Source organism: Chiloscyllium punctatum, chromosome 10 (assembly GCF_047496795.1).
Source record: "Chiloscyllium punctatum isolate Juve2018m chromosome 10, sChiPun1.3, whole genome shotgun sequence".
Classification (NCBI taxonomy): Eukaryota; Metazoa; Chordata; class Chondrichthyes; order Orectolobiformes; family Hemiscylliidae; genus Chiloscyllium; species Chiloscyllium punctatum.
In genome coordinates, this window is record NC_092748.1 from 41284745 (window position 1) to 41301599 (window position 16855).

A 16855-nucleotide genomic window follows, 5' to 3' on the forward strand; every position below is an offset into this window, starting at 1 on the left:
ATGCAGGATCAGTTCATTCCAAAAAAGAAGAAAGATCCTAAGGGGAGGCAGGGGTGGCCGTGGCTGACGAGGGAAGTTAAGGGCCATATAAAGACAAAAGGGAAAAAGTATAACATAGCAAAGATGAGTGGGAAATTGGAGGACTGGGAAGTTTTTAAAGAACAACAGAGGATAACTAAAAAGGAAATACGCAAAGAAAAAATAAAGTACGAAGGTAAACTGTCCAAAAATATAAAGGAGGATAGTAAAGGCTTTTTTTAGATATATGAAAAGAAAAAAAAGGTTAAGACTAAAATTAGGCCCTTGATGACAGAAACGGGTGAATTTATTACAGGGAACAAAGAAATGGCAGAAGAGTTGAATTGGTACTTTAGATCTGTCTTCACTGGGGAAGACACGAGCAATCTCCCAGATGTAATAGTGGCTGAAGGACCTGAACTGAAGGGAATTTATATTAGGCAGGAAATGGTGTTGGAGAGACTGTTAGGTCTGAAGGCTGAAAAGTCCCCGGGACCTGATGGTCTGCATCTCAGGGTACTGAAGGAGGTGGCTCTAGAAATCATGGTGATCGTTTTCCAAGGTTCTATAGATTCAGGATCAGTTCCCGCGGATTGGAGGGTGGCTAATCTTGTCCCACTTTTTAAGAAAGGAGGGAGAGAGAGAAAACAGAATTATAGACCAGTTAGTCTGACCTCAGTGGTGGGAAAAATGCTGGAGTCAATTATAAAGGATGAAATTACGACACATCTGGATAGCAGTAACAGGATAGGTCATAGTCAGCATGGATTTATGAAGGGGAAATCATGCTTGACTAATCTTCTGGAATTTTTTGAGGATGTAACTCTGAAGATGGACAAGGGAGATCCAGTGGATGTAGTATACCTGAACTTTCAGAAAGCCTTTGATAAAGTCCCACATAGGAGGTTAGTGAGCAAAATTAGGGCACATGATATTAGGGGCAAAATACTGACATGGATTGAAAATTGGTTGGCTGACAGGAAACAAAGAGTAGTGATAAACGGCTCCCTTTTGGAATGGCAGGCGGTGACCAGTGATGTGCCGCAGGGATCAGTGCTGGGACCGCAGCTTTTTACAATGTACATTAATGATATAGATGAAGGTGTTAAAAGTAATATTAGCAAATTTGCTGATGACACAAAGCTGGGTGGCAGGGTGAAATGTGAGGAGGATATTAGGAGAATATAGGGTGACCTGGACAGGCTAGGTGAGTGGACTGATGCATGGCAGATGCAGTTTAATGTGGATAAATGTGTGGTTATCCACTTTGGTGGCAAGAACAAGAAGGCAGATTTACTACCTAAATGGAGTCAAGTTAGATAAAGGGGCAGTACAACGAGATCTAGGTGTTCTTGTATATCAGTCAATAAAAGCAAGCATGCAGGTGCAGCAGGTAGTGAAGAAGGCTAATAGCATGCTGGCCTTTATAACGAGAGGAATTGAGTATAGAAGCAAAGAGGTCCTTCTGCAGCTGTAGAGGGCCCTGGTGAGATTGCACCTGGAATATTGTACACAGTTTTGGTCTCCAAATTTGAGGAAAAACCTTCTAGCTATTGAGGGAGTGCAGTGTAGGTTCACGAGGTCAATTCCTGGAATGGCGGGACTATCTTACGCTGAAAGATTGGAGCGACTGGGCTTGTACACGCTTGAGTTTAGAAGGCTGAGAGGGGATCTGATTGAGACATAAGATTATTAAATGATTGGACACTCTGGAGGAAGAAACATGTTTCCGCTGATGGGTAAGTCCCGAACCAGAGGACACAGTTTAAAAATAAGGGGTAGGCCACTTAGAACAGAGTTGAGGAGAAACTACTTCACCCAGAGAGTGGTGGGTGTATGGAATGCTCTGCCCCAGAAGGCTGTGGAGGCCAAGTCTCTGGATACTTTCAAGAAAGAGTTGGATAGAGCTCTTAAGGATAGTGGAATCAAGGGTTATGGGGATAAGGCAGGAACAGGATACTGATTGAGGATGATCAGCCATGATCATAATGAATGGTGGTGCTGGCTCGAAGGGCCGAATGGCCTACTCCTGCACTTATTGTCTATTGTAAACTAATGGAGAAAGCAAAGTCAGATGGTGTGCAAGGTGTTCTAGCTAGGTGGATAAAGAACTGGTTGAGCAACAGGAGACAGAGTTGTAGTTGAAGGGAGTTTCTCGAAATGGAGAAAGGTGACCAGTGGTGTTCCACAGGGATCAGTGCTGGGGCCACTGTTTGTGATATACATAAATTATCTGGAAAAGGGCACTGTTGGTATGATCAGCAATTTTGCAGATGACACGAAGATTGGTGGAGTAGCAGAAAGCATAAGGGACCGTCAGAGAATACAGGAGAATGTAGATGGACTGGAGAGTTGGGCAGAGAAGTAGCAGGTGGAGTTCAATCCAGGCAAATGTGAGATGATGCATTTTGGGAAGTATAATTCTAGAGCGATTTATACAGTAAATGGAAGAGCCTTAGGAAAAGTTGATGAGCAGAGAGATCTGGGAGTTCAGGTCCATTGTACGCTGAACATTGCTGCACAGGTGGATAAAGTGGTCAAGGAGACATGTGGTATGCTTGCCTTCATCGGACGGGGTATTGAGTATAAGAGCTGGCAGGTCATGTTAAAATTGTACAAGGCATTGGTTTGGCCGCATTTAGAATACTGTGTACAGTTCTGGTCGCCACATTACCAAAAGAATGTGGACGCTTTTGGAGAGGGTGCAGAGAAGGTTTACGAGAATGTTGCCTGGTATGGAAGGTGCTAGCTATGAAGAGAGGTTGAGTAGTTTAGGTTTATTTTCATTAGAAAAAAGGAGATGGTGGGGGGGACCTAATTGAGGTCTATGAAATCATGAAGGATATAGACAGGCTAGATAGAGATAAGCTTTTTCCCAGGGTGAAGGATTCAATAACGAGAGTTCACACTTTCAAGGTGAGACGTGAAAAGTTTAAGGGGGATACACAGAGGGTGGTAGGTGCCTGGAATGCATTGCCAGTAGAGGTAGTAGAGGCAGGGACAATGGACTCATTTAAGATGCATCTGGACAGATGCACAAGTAAGTGGAGAGCAGAGGGATACAGATGCTTAGGAATTAGGTGACAGGTTTAGACAGTGGGTTTGGATTGGCTCAGGCTTGGAGGGCTGAAAATTTTCTTTGTTCTTTTTTTATATAGACCACCCTCAGCAATCGTAGCTGTCTGGGACAAAGGTACCAGCCTTGCCTTCTCTCCAGGCATTCAGCCAAATGGGCCTCTCATGGAGAGCCAGGCAGAGGTAAGGTTCTTTCAGGAAGAGGCTGAAAAATGACAGGGTAAAATGACAGGGATGTGCCCTAAATTGAGCATGACATTCAGCAAAGTGGACTGACACAGGCATGAAGGTGGTAAAAACAATGACTGCAGATGCTGAAAACCAAATACTGGATTAGTGGTGCTGGAAGAGCACAGCAGTTCAGGCAGCATCCAACGAGCAGCGAAATCAACGTTTCGGGCAAAAGCCCTTCATCAGGAATCCTGATGAAGGGCTTTTGCCCGAAACGTCGATTTCGCTGCTCGTTGGATGCTACAGGAATGAAGGTGTCAACCATTGCTCACCAGTTTGTCCTGAGAGTATCTTGCCAAGGGATGTGAACAGATCAACATCACTTGCCTCATCCTGGTCTCCACATTGCAGGGGCCAGACATCTCTTACCATGGCTACATTTGAGGTCTCCCTTATGAAGGTTTTTTCATAACTTGGGGTTCCTGATAGTTTGAGATCCGATGACTCTAGAGGAAGCGAGAAACTTTAAAATAATTGTGGTTTTGGTGTTGAACTTGTTAAGGAATAGTCAGGCATCCTTGGGAAGCATATATGATGACTGCTGTGAGCAATGCTGCTGTGTTACAAAGTCAGCAACTAGAGCTTAGTGGTCTTCGGCCTTGCTCCACTCATTTAAGGTGCACTTATATGTATGGTACCTTAGAACAACTTGAGTTTCTTTTCTCATTTATGGGATGAGTGCATTGCTGGCTGGGTTATTGCCCTTCCTGAATTGCCTCGAGAGCAGTTGAGAGCCAACCACATTACTGTGGGTCTGGAGTCACATGTAGGCCAGTCTGGCTGTTTCCTTCCCGGAGGGACATTAGTGAACCGGATGCGTTTTTCCAACAATCAACAATGAATTCACGATCATCATTAGATTCTTAATTCCTGGTTTTTATGGGATTCAAATTTCACCATCTGCAATGGTGATATTCAGACTGGCAACATAACCTGGGTCCCTGGAATGACAATCCCCTGCGATTATACCACTAGGCCGTCATCTCTCCTAATGCTAATGGAATTGAACTGCTCTTTTACCTCATATACCTCAAAACTTAATTGAGGTTTTTGAGGACATAACAAAGAATTGATGAGGACAGAGCTGTAAACGTGATCTATATAGACTTCAGTAAGGCATTCGATGAGATTCCTCTTGGGAGGCTGAGTAGCAAGGTTAGATCACATGAAATACAATAGCCATTTGGATACAGAACTGGCTCAAAGGTAGAAGACAGAGAGTGGAAATGGAGAGTTGCTTGGTGCTGGGTCCACTGCTTTTCATCATTTATTTAAATGATTTGGATGTAAACATAGGAGGTATAATTAATAAGTTTGCAGATGACACCAAAATTGGACAGCGAAGAAGGTTACCTCAGAGTACAACGGGATCTTGATCAGATGGGCTAATGGCCTGAGGAGTAGCAGATGGAGTGTAATTTAGATAAATGTGAGGTGATGCATTTTGGAAAAGCAAATCTTAGCAGGACGTTTACACTTAATGGCAAAAGAGAGGACTGCAGATGCTGGAAACCAGAGTTTAGATCAGAGTGGTGCTGGAAAAGCACAGCAGGTCAGGCAGCATTTGAAGAGCAGGAAAATTGACGTTTCGGGCAAAAGCCCTTCATCAGTATACACTTAATGGTAAGGTCCTGGGGAGTTTTGCTGAACAAAGAGACCTTGGAGTGCAGGTTCATAGTTCCTTGAAAGTAGAGTCGCAGGTAGATAGGATAATGAAGAAAGCATTTGGTATGCTTTCCTTTACTGGTCAGAGCATAGGAGTTGGGAGGTCATGTTGCAGCTGTGCAGGACATGGGATAGGCCACTGTTGGAATATTGTGTCCGCTTCTGGTCTCCTTCCTATCGGAAGGACATTGTAAATGTTTTCTGAAGCTTTTCAAGTTTCACAAAGATGTTGCCAGGGTTGGAAGATTTGAGCGATAGGGAGAGGCTGAACAGGGTGGGGCTGTTTTCCCTGGAGTGTCGGAGGCTGAGGGGTGACCTTATAGAGGTTTATAAAATCATGAGGGGCATGGAAAGGATAAATAGACAAAGTCTTTTTCCTGGGGTGGGGGAGTCCAAAACTAGAGGGCATAGTTTTGTGGTTAGAGTGGAAAGATATAAAATGGACCTAAGGGGCAACCTTTTCACACAGAGGGTGGTACGTGTATGGAATGAGCTGCCAGAGGAAGTGGTGGAGGCTGGTACAATTGCAACATTTAAAAGGCATCTGGATGGGTATATGAATAGGAAGGGTTTAGAGGGATGTGGGCCAAGTGCTGGCAAATGGGATTAGATTACTTTAGGATATCTGGTCGGCAAGGGGAGTTGCATTGAGGTATCTGTTTCCATGCTGTATATCTCTATGACTATTTTACCCACCTGTTGTTCAAGGCTCGTACCAGCCATCTCCAGCGATCAACATCAGGCCTTGTTAGTGTCATATGTCACACATGAGCAAGCTCCCACGCAGTGAAATTCTAGGAGCTGCCTTCTGTCATGATTGGAATAGGATTACCATATAAATGATCATTTTTGGTGACAAAGATGTTTACTTTCAATCAAAGGTGCTCGTAAGTTGAACCCTAGTCTGCAAAAATGTTCAAAGCAGATACTGAAATGGCTTCGTCATCTGTGACTACTTTTTAAAAATTAGTTTATGAAGTGTGGATTGCTAGCTAGACCTGTATTTATTGCCCATCCCTAATTATCAAGTGAGAAGGTAAAAGTCAACCACATTTTTAGATAAGCCACATCAATTGACAATAGTTTCATGGTTATTGTTAGACTCTTAATTCCCGATTTTCATTGAATTCAAATTCTGTGATCTGCCATAGTGGATTCAAACTCTGGTCTCAGAATTTGCCTGGGCCTTTGGATGAATAGTTAAGTGACAATACCACAAGATCATCACCTCCTTCAAATTCCTTCCATAAGTTCAAAGTCCTTTATCTAAATAAGATGTTGTGCAAGTTGATGACACATCTTATGTTTTTGTTTACCATTTTGAGATTAACCCAGAATAGATTGGATGAGGAAAGTCAACATAATACAATAGAAAGTTACTAGGATCCATTCAGATCGATTTTACATGCAATGAACTTTAATGTTACCTTCGTCCCAAATGAAGCAGGGAAATGTGTCAGCTGGAATACTATCATTATTTTATATTGATCCACTCTTAATCACAGTGTGGCATGAAATCACTACCACAATTTAAATATTCACTTGAAAGTTAGGACAGTCTGAAGTTCAAATGACAAAGATCCTAAGATTTGAATTGACCATTTTAATAGTTTTTTTTGTGCCCAGTTTTCGAAGTATTAACTACAAGGTCATAACATACTACAGCATCAAGAACATAAGGGAAACAATATCCAGATGTTAAAGTAAAAAGGATGGGAGGCTGATGACCCACATTTTGATCAGGTAACCAGGGAATATGGTGTTTCATAATATCCAATATCCGACAGTGAATCAGCAAGTTAAGTGAGCGTAGTCTAATATCACTAATTCTTCTAGCACTGTATAAATGAGTTGCGTAAATTTAAAGTCCATTCATAGCAAAAGATGAAGTTTAATTGTTCAGGTCATATATGGAGATAGATTTCATCTCATGTTACAAAATGCCATTACCTTGTTGTTACTGGGAGAAATCATAAGATTATGTATTATTAGAAATCAATGGCAGCTCCACAATAGGAGAGTATTTCCCATGTGGAAAGAAGCTATGGAAAGTGTGCAAGTACAAGGTTTAGCCAGGGCAGCAGCAGCAACAAGGATAGATATGCATTTCAACACTTCATGGTTTTTGAGATCCCAAGACAATTTATATTTTGAAAAGTAGTCGCTGCAGTAAAGTAACAAAATGTGGTGATCAATTTGCACGCACCAAGGTCCCACAAATAGCAATATGACAATAATCAATTATCCTATTTTCATGACCCTGTTGGATGGTTAGTGAAAGTGTTTCCAGTTTACCCATCTTGATCTTCACCCCTTTAGGCATGTTAATGGACGTTGGCTGAGGTCAGAAATGGAACTGACTTTATCAGACCTACGGATATTTAGTTTTCAATCACTCATCCTTCACGCTTGTGTATCAAGAGTGACCATTTTGGAAGAAAGACTAGTGGAGTTTCAATGGACAGTATCTCAGCATGATGAGCCTGCACTCCGAGGAAGACTGGAGAAATTGTAGATGCAGAACCAAGTAGTAACCTTTAATAATTGATCATGATGACTGTTGCTTCTTATAAATCAGTTGGAAATCCACTGAAATCAGACTGTGTTTTCAAAATCTGTCTTTAAAATGATGAAGCTTGTTTTTACTTTTAAAATGTAAATAGTTCCTGGAAATGCTGCTTGTCTATTGCTGAAGTTGGCCATGACTCAGTATGATGTTGATATTGCATTGTATAATTCATTGTTTCATTAAGTCCATTTAAGTATATTGGAAAAGTTGCTAGAAATGGATATCAGAGCCTCTGAAACCTCCAGCTGCTTTCCTGCTGAGTGCTGGTACATTGTTTGCAAAAGAAACTGCCAACGACTCAAAAAGTGTGAAGGAATCTGATGATGCAGCACATTCAAATACTCAATGCTACCACAACCAACAGGTTAGACACATATCTTTGCCTAAGCTAGATCTAAATAAATCTTTCCAAAATACCTCATTGGGGTCAAAAGGGTCATACCCTGAATTCTTATTTTAAATATACTGTTCCTGAGGAGGAAGCAAAACTTGTGAACATTTCACTGCGTAGTCTCAGGCAACTTGGAATATTGCAAAGTGCTGCTGCAGTCAGATTTGTCCTATGTGATCAGAAGTCTCATTGTTTACTTTGTAAAATATAAAGTGAGGAAAAGCATGCTGATGCTCTAATGTTTGAATGAAAAGCCTAGCGAGCTGCTGAAACAACCAGAATAAGAAGGCTGGCTCAATGTCAGCTGTTGATCTCCGCCTGTGTGGCAATTCCTCCCGTCAGTCAGATCACGATCTGAAAACTAGGTGCCAAGTGAATGCTGTGTTCTGTTTTGTTCACCAATCAGAATCCCTGCAGTGTGGAAACGGACCATTTGGCCCAACATGTTCACACCGACCTTCTGGAGAGTAACCTTCCCAGACTCAATTCCCTACCCTATTACTCTACATTTAATCCCTGACTAATGCACCTAATTTACACATCCCTGAACAGTATGGGCAATTTAGCATGGCCAGTTCTCTGGATTTGGGAGGAAACCCACGCAGACATGGGGAGAAAGCAAACTCCATACAGTCGCCCGAGGCTGAAATCGAACCTGGGTATCTCGTGCTGTGAGGCAGCAGCGCTAACCACTGAGCCACGGTGTAACACAACATAGTAATGTTGGTACAACAGCTCAATACCTTGCTTAAGTTGCCAGTCTATGGAGTTTTAAAAATTCATTCATGGAATGGGAGCTTCACTGCTGATCCAAAATGATTGCCCATTCCTTGAGAATGTGCAAATGAACTGTCTGGTTGAACTGCTACAGTCTGTTTGGTGTAGGTATGTCTACACTGCTGTTAGTTCCCAGACTTCCACCCAGTGACACTGAAGGAACAGTGATGTATTTAGATTTTATTGTCACATGTAGTCAAGTATAGAAGTACAGTGAAGAGTGTACAATGTTGGCACACATGGTGCCATCATGGGTACCGAGATACCTAGGTACAAAAAAGCTTAGGAACAAAGAAATAAGAGAAACAGAGTATAAAAAGTTAAACTTCATAGAATAGAAAAATAAAGAAATAAGGTAACAGTTAACATTAGTTATTCTTATTTCTTTAATTTCTTAGCTTAAATTAAGTGCAACAATCTTTCATGAGTCCTCCACTTATTTTGCTCTCCAGGAGAGACCTCCGCTACCTGTTCTCGACATCACCACTGCAGATACTGACACATGTATGTCCGTATTTGGACACTAAGTGACTTGAAGGGGAACTTGGCATTGATGGTGTTTCCATGTATTTGCTATCCTTGTGCTTCTAGATGGGAGTGGACAATTTGGGAGTGGACAAGTTATCTAAGGAACCTTAGTGAATTTGTGCACAGCATCTGGTAGTGGCAATCAATGCTGCTACTGTGCATTGGTAACAGAGGGAGTTTGTAGATGTGGGGGCTGTTTTATTCTGGAAGCTGTCAAGCTTCTTGAATGTTATTGGAGCACAAGCATGGGGAGCATTTAGTCACACTCCTAACTTCTGACTTGTGAATATGGACAGGCACTGGGGAGTCAAGAATGTTGACAGTGGGTGATTCAGTGATGATAATGTCATTGAATTTTCAAGGGGCAATAGCTAGATTCTCTCTTGTTGAAGATGGTCATTGCCTGGCACTTAGGCACCCTAAGTGCCACTTATCAACCATGCCCATGTGTTGTCCATGTTTTGCAGCATTTGAACATGAAGTATTGGAGGAAACACAAATAGTGCTGACATTGTACAATTACCATGTCCTGTTCTGATCTTATGACAGAGTTAAAGGTCTTGGCAATATAGCTGAAGATGTTTGTGCATGGAGCATCGCATGAGGGAAGGACAGGTCAGCCAGCGTGAGTGGAGAGGACAGACATGTTAACATTTCAGGTGTAAGTTATCCTGCGTGACAACAGAAGTAAAAGGGCAGGATGTATATCTTCAGTATACAAATAGGAAATGGGAGAGTTTTATTTATTTTTAAGAACGACCAACCTACAGAGGTATTGTGAGTGGACAAAGTCTGTCAGTAAGTTATGGACAAACATTCAGGTCAGAAACTTACTTGAAGCTGTTCTGACTTTATGGTTCAGAGCTGCAGTGGAAATTCTGTTCTGTATATAGTAACAAGAATGCCAGCAGCACCAACGTGCTAGGAATTCATTTCAAGAAATCAGACATTGCATGAATGCACTGAGCTAACAAAAAGTCAATTTATATAGAGCTACAGAAGAGAAAAGGGGTTGAAAGCATAAACCTAAAAATATAAATTCACTGGAAACAAAGGGATTGGAGACCAGGCACATAGAAAAGAAAATCTGTTTTTTTTATCAGCCATTACCCTGTAAATCAAATACTTAGTAAATGTAGAAAGTCTGCATGCTTCCTTTTTCCTCTTTACCTGAATGTTCTACCTTTTGTCTCCAGTTCCTAGTGTGCTCTTCAAACATGAGCATTTACAGTCTGTTTGACTACAAGAGGCATCACAGGCAAGCCCAACTCTATTTTCACCGGTTAACTGCACCTGCACACTTTCTATTAGAAGTTAAAGACAGAATGCAGAGGCAGGAAGTTTAGCTGATTTGTTCCCCCCACCCCAAAACATCTTCAGCCCCCTCTCCTTGCCTAATCCAGAACACTGGCATTGGGCCTGGATCCTGTTTGTATTCTAATGTTTAATTCCATCAATTGAGCCATCAACACAAGATTCTAACACTGACAGATCTCTAACTCTATCGGGATTAAACTGCAGGCAACTCAAGACAGTTCTTATTACCTCCTGTACCTTTTGTGTTTCTGTGCTTTATGTAAGATGTTGACTTCAATTACCAGTAATTTATATCTTGGTTATTTATAGTCTAATTCTCCTTCATGTCACTTCAGTTAACACAGTGACATGATCTATTTTCTCAGGGATCTGGATGTTCACTCTGTAGACTGAACATTAATTTTTTTTTCCTTTTCATACATGATGCTTCCTGAGCTCCAGCAGGCTCTGGTCCTCTTTATATATTGGAATGTTTTTCTGAGCATTTGGCTCGCTTTCAAATCTGATTACTATGTGAATGTGGTACAAGTGAATTAATTTTGATTTTTCATTTTTCTTCCATCCGTTTTTTGGAATTTTAGTTTTATTCTAGAATGCTAAGTATTGAATCACTGAGACATTTTCAGAGTAGGAGTCTTGCCTTGGGCCAGATCTGCCATTCAGTAAGATCATGACAGGTTGTGGCTGATCATGGCTAAGGGGAGGCAGTGGCAAAGACGTGCTGGCACTGCACCAGTAATCCAGAGACAGATCATGTCCCACAGATCTGCATTCGAATCTCATCATGGCAGATGATGGAAATTGAATTCTTAAAAAAAAATTGGGATCGAAAGTCTAATGATGACCATTTATTGATTGTCACCTTAAAAGAGTTTAATTTAGATAAATGTGAGGTGCTGCATTTTGGAAAGGCAAATCAGGGCAGCACTTTACACTTAATGTTAAGGTCCTGGGGAGTGTTGCTAAACAAAGAGACCTTGGAATACAGGTTCATAGTTCTTTGAGAGTAGAGTCCCAGGTAAATAGGATAGTGAAGAAGGCATTGCATATGCTAGCCTTTATTAGTCAGTGCATTGAGTATAAGAGTTGAGTGGTCATGTTGTGGCTGTGCAGGACAATGGTTAGGCCACTTTTGAAATACCGCATTCAATTCTGATCTTCCTCCTAACAAAAGGATGTTGTGTGGCTTGAAAGGGTTCAGAAAAGATATTCAAGGATGTTGCCAGGGTTGGAGGATTTGAGCTATAGGGAGAGGCTGAATAGGCTGGGACTCTTTTCCCTGGAGCATCGGAGGCTGAGGGGTTATCTTATGGAGGTTTATAAAATCATAAGGGGCATGGATAGAGTGAATAGCCAAGGTCTCTTCCCTGGTGTGGGGGAGACTAAAACTAGAAAGCATAAGGTTAAGATGAGAAGGGAAAGATTTAAACAGGATCTAAGGGGCAACATTTTCACACAGAAGACAGTGTGTGTATGGAATGAGCTGCCGGAGGAGGTGGTGGAGGCTGGTACAATTGCAACGTTTAAAAGACATCTGGATGGGTATGTGAATAGGAAGAGTTTAGAGGGACATGGGCCAAATGCTGGTAAGTGGGACTAAATTTATTTATGATATCTGGTTGGCATGGATGAATTGGACCGAAGGGTCTGTTTCTATGCTGTGTGACTCTACATAAGCTGGTTCATTAATGTCCTATAACGGAAACTGCTATTCTCACATGGTTTGGTGTATGCGTGACTCCAGACTGCAGCAATGTGGTTAACTCTTAACTGCCTTTTGAAATGGCCTGGAAGAGCATTTAGTGGTATCAACCACTGAAATGCCTAAAAGAAAAGGAATGAAACTGAACAGACCACCGGCAATTCCTCCTCACTAATATCTGGGGGCTCCTGCCAAAATTGCAAGAGCTATCTCACAGACTAGTTGAAGAGTAGCCTGATGTAGTCATCTCATGAAATTATATCTTACATCCAATGTTCCAAACAATAATGTCACCGTCACCTCCAGATGTGTCCTGTCTCACTGTCAGACAGACCCAGCAGAGGTGGTGGCATTGTGCTGTACAGTTTGAAGCAGCCTTGAAAGTTCTCAACCATGACTGTGGGCCCCAGAAGTTTCGTGGCATCAGATCACTCATAGACCAGGAACCCTCCTGCTGATTACCATGTACAACATCCCAGTTCCATCTGCTGATTAATCTGTGCTCCTCCATGTTGATTGGCACTGGAAGAAAGCACCAAAATGACATTATAGAATGTGCTCAAGGTGGGTGACTTCAATGTCCATCAATTCACTACTGACTGAGCAGGTTGAGTCCTATAGGCCATAGCTCCTAGATTCAGACTGCAGAAGGTAGTGAGGGAACTACCAAGAGGGAACAACATATTTACCCTCACCAATTTGCTTGTCGTTAATGCATCTGCCCATGACTGCATTGATAAGAGTGACTACTGCACAGTCCCTGTAGAGACCAAGTACTGATGATTGAGGATACCTTCCATAATGTGTGACATTATCACGATACTGAATAAGAGAGATTTTGAAAAGATGTAGTAACTGAAGACATGAGGTACTGACTGCCCTCAACATTGTAACCCAATACAATCTGCAATCTCATGGCCTGGAATATCTCCTCCTTGTGGTTCTTGATACTTGGCTCAATGAAGCGTGTAGCAAGACATGCTATCAAGCAGCACCTGCTCAGTGATGCCCAGTTTGCATTCTGCCAGGACCGCTCAGCTCCTGACCTCATTAAAACCTTGGTTCGAACATGGAGAAAAGAACTGAGTTCCAATGATGGGCTGAAAGTGGCAGCACTTAATGTCAATGCCACGTTCAACCGTGTGGGGCATTAAGGAACCTGAGCAAAACTGAAATCAATGGGTATTGGAACTAAGCTAGTTGGAGTCCTATCTGGCACATAGGAAGATGGTTGAGATTGTTGGAGGTCAGTCATCTGAGCTCTGGGACATCTCTGCAGGAGTTCCTCAGAGGAGTGTCCTAGGCCCAAGCATCTTCAGCTGCTTCATCTGTGACCTTCCCTCTATCATGAAGTCAGAAGTTGAAATATTTGCTGATGATTGCACAGAGTTCAACATTAATAACTCCCCTCAGATACTGAAGCAGTCTATATTCAAATGCAGCAAGATCTGGACAATATCCAGGTTGGGCTGACAAGTGCCAAGTAACATTCATGTCACACGAGTGCCAGGCAATGACCATCTTCAATAAGAGACAATGAAATCATTCCCCTGGACATTCAATGACATTAGCACTGCTGAATTCCCCAATGTCAACATTCTGGGGTTACTATTGATTAGAAACTGATCTGGACGAGTTGTTTGAAAAATGTGACTACACCAACAGGTCAGAGGAATCCTGCAGTGAGTAACTCTCCTCCTGACTAGAAGATAACTTTTTGAGTGGAGTCCAAGTCCATACTTTAATGAGATTCTTATTTAAGTTATCCTTACTCCATAAAGCTCACCCCTTATTGATGACTATCTTCCCATATTGATGCTACAAATTCTCATCTAATTAACCCTTAATGTAGCCATAACGTTCCCTTGGTTCATTCCGTCCCCAACATCCCTTCGGAAATTAATAGATAATAAAATTCCCTTTTCACTTTTGAAATAAATCTAAATATATATACAAAGTATATGCAACAATAATATAGAAAAAAAAATTCAAAATGACAATGTATTTTATTCCATTACTTTTCTTTCTACATTAAAACTCTTTTTGCAGTGTGTCCAATCATTTCTTAGGGCTTGCTTCTTTCTTTGCAAAACAATCTGAATGCTGTTATTCACTCATTTCTCCTTGGAGATTTCTCGAACATTTGTTTTATAATTGCAAATTTGTTCCTTAGTCTTTTTTCATTCACACACTTCATTGAGTGAATGTTATCCCATTGTGACCCATTATCAGTACTGCTCACAATAAGTATTGCAGCTGAAGCCCATTTTAATGATTTCTTAAAATATTTTCACTAAGCAAAATACCAGTAAGAAAAATCTATCATTTCACGAAGAGCAAAGAGTATTCCATGACACTCCTGACTTTTGCCTTGCTGACGGTGGACATGGTTTCAGAAGTCAGAAGGAAGGTTACTAATTGCAGGATTTCTAGCCTCTGACCTACTCTTCAGAGTCAAAGAGTCATGCAGCATGGAAACAGACCCTTCAGTCCAACCAGTCCATGCCAAACATAATCGCAAATTACAGTAGTCCCACCTACCTGCTCCTGGCCCATATCCTTCAAAACCTTTTCTATTCATGTATCTATCCAAATGTCTTTTAAATGTTGTAATTGTATCCACATCCAATACTTTCTGAGGACATTCATTCAACACGCAAACCACCCTCTGTGTTTAAAAATAATTGCCTTTCACATCTTCTTTAAATCTCTCTCCTCTTACCTTTGTGTTAACACTAATTTTATTCAGGTCACCCTCAAGAGCTCACCAAACCTGTTAAATAATCCTCCACCCTTGTTGATTGTCAAATTTTTATCATTGATTAAAATAAAACCATTTTAAAATTAATTTGTTTTAAAATTTGCCTACATTTGAGCTTCTACCTTAATACAGCATGTAATTCAAGTGTTCATTTCATTCTGTAAAAAATGTAGAACTATAAAAACTTCAGTTGCATTTACTCCCTGGGTTTTGTCGACTATGAGAATATCTCAGTGTGATTGGTTGCTTTTCCTGCTTAGTGGTATCATTGTTGCTAGGTGCCTGAAAATTGCCTTGACTTGGCATTGGATTCAAATTAATGTTAGAAAACAGAAAATCCACACCAGAAATGTTGTTTGATTACTGTGGATGAAGGTATTTCTCAAGATTTGCAATGAGTGCCATTGTTTAGATGCTGACTGTGAAATATTAACAAATGCAACTAAAAGAAGGGACTAATACACCACAATTCGTTTTGCAGATAGAAATCATGACAATATTTGATAACCCAGGCCAATAGACCGACAACTAACACCTCACTAATGCGACTTCTCAAGATTGCAGTAAAACCCACAATGTGAGTAATGGTTTTATTTTCATATGCAGAATTTGTCTATATCTATGATCACTGTGGCAGTTTCAGATAACAGAAAAATTAACCATCAATTCAACTATTTATCCTTAACACAATTTTAAAATGTTTTGGAACTATTTTCTATGAGGTGTTTAAATGCTGTTTTTGGAGTAGCATAGATGGATTTGTGACTAAAAATATTTGATTGAAAAGGATCCCAGAATTTTGAGTTATTTGAAATGTCAACTGACCCATAACAATTTGATAAGACTGTTATTTAATTAGTTGATTTAGATTTCACTGTTACAGTTGCAAACAGAAACCGACTTCAGTTTTCACAATCTGCTGTATACTGATGCATAAATTCAGCTGAGTTAGCCGACGGGGAAATCATTTTTCACTTTTAAATCATACTGTCTTATCTGAGTTACAATTTCATGAATGCTATTCAGCTACATTGTTCAAATACCGGGAGTTAGACTCCTGATTAATCAGCATTTTTGTGATACTCAGTCAAAGGAAAATGCCTGTTACAGCTTCTTTATTCGCTGTCTTTTGCTTTTGGATCTGCAGAAAGTGGAGTTCATTCAGAGTTTTAATGATAGATTATTTGGATTCGATATTATTCTGAGAAATACAATTGTCAAACAATGTTGTCAGTTGTGGAAGATATGTGCACTGTTCCATCTTGTCTACAGCATGATTAAAATTCTTTTCTGTCAGCTAATTCATTGAGAACTCAGACCACGAGGATGAATCAGAATTCAAATCATGCTTAAAGAATAGGCCTTTCATCTCTCTTTCAAACATGGTCTAGTTTTTATTTAACTGAACTAGTTGTAAGGGTAGAATGATAAATCAATCCTGGAGCTCACCGTTTCAGCCAGGTAAGCATTACAGAAATTAGAATTGAGGATTGGGGGAGGGGAAGAGGGGGTTGGTGGGAGGGACCTTGGTTAATAGGCTGGGAACAATCTGGATGCTTTTTTGCACTGTAAGAAAAATCTTGATGATATTAAGTTCTTTGTTCATGAGGAACATGAAAATAAAGTCAAGTTAGGGTCACTTCTGGTCCAGTAAGGTTGATTCTGAAATGGACGTAAGCATTCTCACTGGTGTTTCTCCTTTGCTGAATTGGATGCAGATATAGACAATCTGACTTCACACCCAAGATTGATTGATTGCTGTGTATTTCCATGATTTTTCATGTCTACTTTGAGAAATATTGATATTTGTTTGCAATAGGC

At 40.8% G+C, this 16855-nt stretch overlaps 1 long non-coding RNA gene across 6 annotated transcripts in view; it reads left to right on the top strand.

Annotated features, from left to right (window-relative positions):
• LOC140482064 (uncharacterized) overlaps positions 1–16855 on the top strand; it is a 145869-nt gene that overhangs the window by 74428 nt on the left and 54586 nt on the right. For 4 of the 6 annotated variants that reach the window (XR_011961651.1, XR_011961653.1, XR_011961650.1 and 1 more), the window contains one exon: positions 15516–15611. This is a non-coding gene — a long non-coding RNA (uncharacterized lncRNA). Of the gene's footprint in view, positions 1–3174; positions 3277–15298; positions 15410–15515; positions 15612–16855 lie in introns of those variants that run through there. The other 2 variants (XR_011961655.1, XR_011961654.1) reach the window with 2 other exon arrangements.